Below are 357 nucleotides of genomic sequence, written 5' to 3'. Positions count from 1 at the left end.
ATCTATTCTTTTTTACTGATAAGCCTCGTTGCTCAAGGGGAAAACATCTCATTTTGTTCACTGATACGCCTCATGTCACCATGTTCGATGTCCACATTTCGTTTGCCATCGTTATGTTGCCGAATATAACGCATAGATGGCAGCAGGCGTTTTAACATATCCAAGGAGTGGTCTAATTTCCAAATTCCATTATACTTAACACTGAGCTCTTGATGTATTTCTTTTTCTAAATAGATATTCATATCACGAATATCTGAAACATGACGTATTTTCAGCTGGTATATAGATGGTTCGTGTTGGGTGAATATTGAAAATGTTTAAGAAGCAAGGTATCATTTCTAACTTGAAATTTAACAA

The 357-nt window shown here is 35.3% G+C and overlaps 1 protein-coding gene across 1 annotated transcript in view; it reads left to right on the top strand.

Annotated features, from left to right (window-relative positions):
* Positions 1 to 357, top strand: part of LOC119588530 — a 4631-nt gene that overhangs the window by 2108 nt on the left and 2166 nt on the right. The window lies entirely within an intron of this gene.

Source organism: Penaeus monodon, chromosome 24 (assembly GCF_015228065.2).
Source record: "Penaeus monodon isolate SGIC_2016 chromosome 24, NSTDA_Pmon_1, whole genome shotgun sequence".
NCBI classification, from domain to species: Eukaryota; Metazoa; Arthropoda; class Malacostraca; order Decapoda; family Penaeidae; genus Penaeus; species Penaeus monodon.
This window is presented reverse-complemented; position numbering and strand designations above follow the sequence as displayed.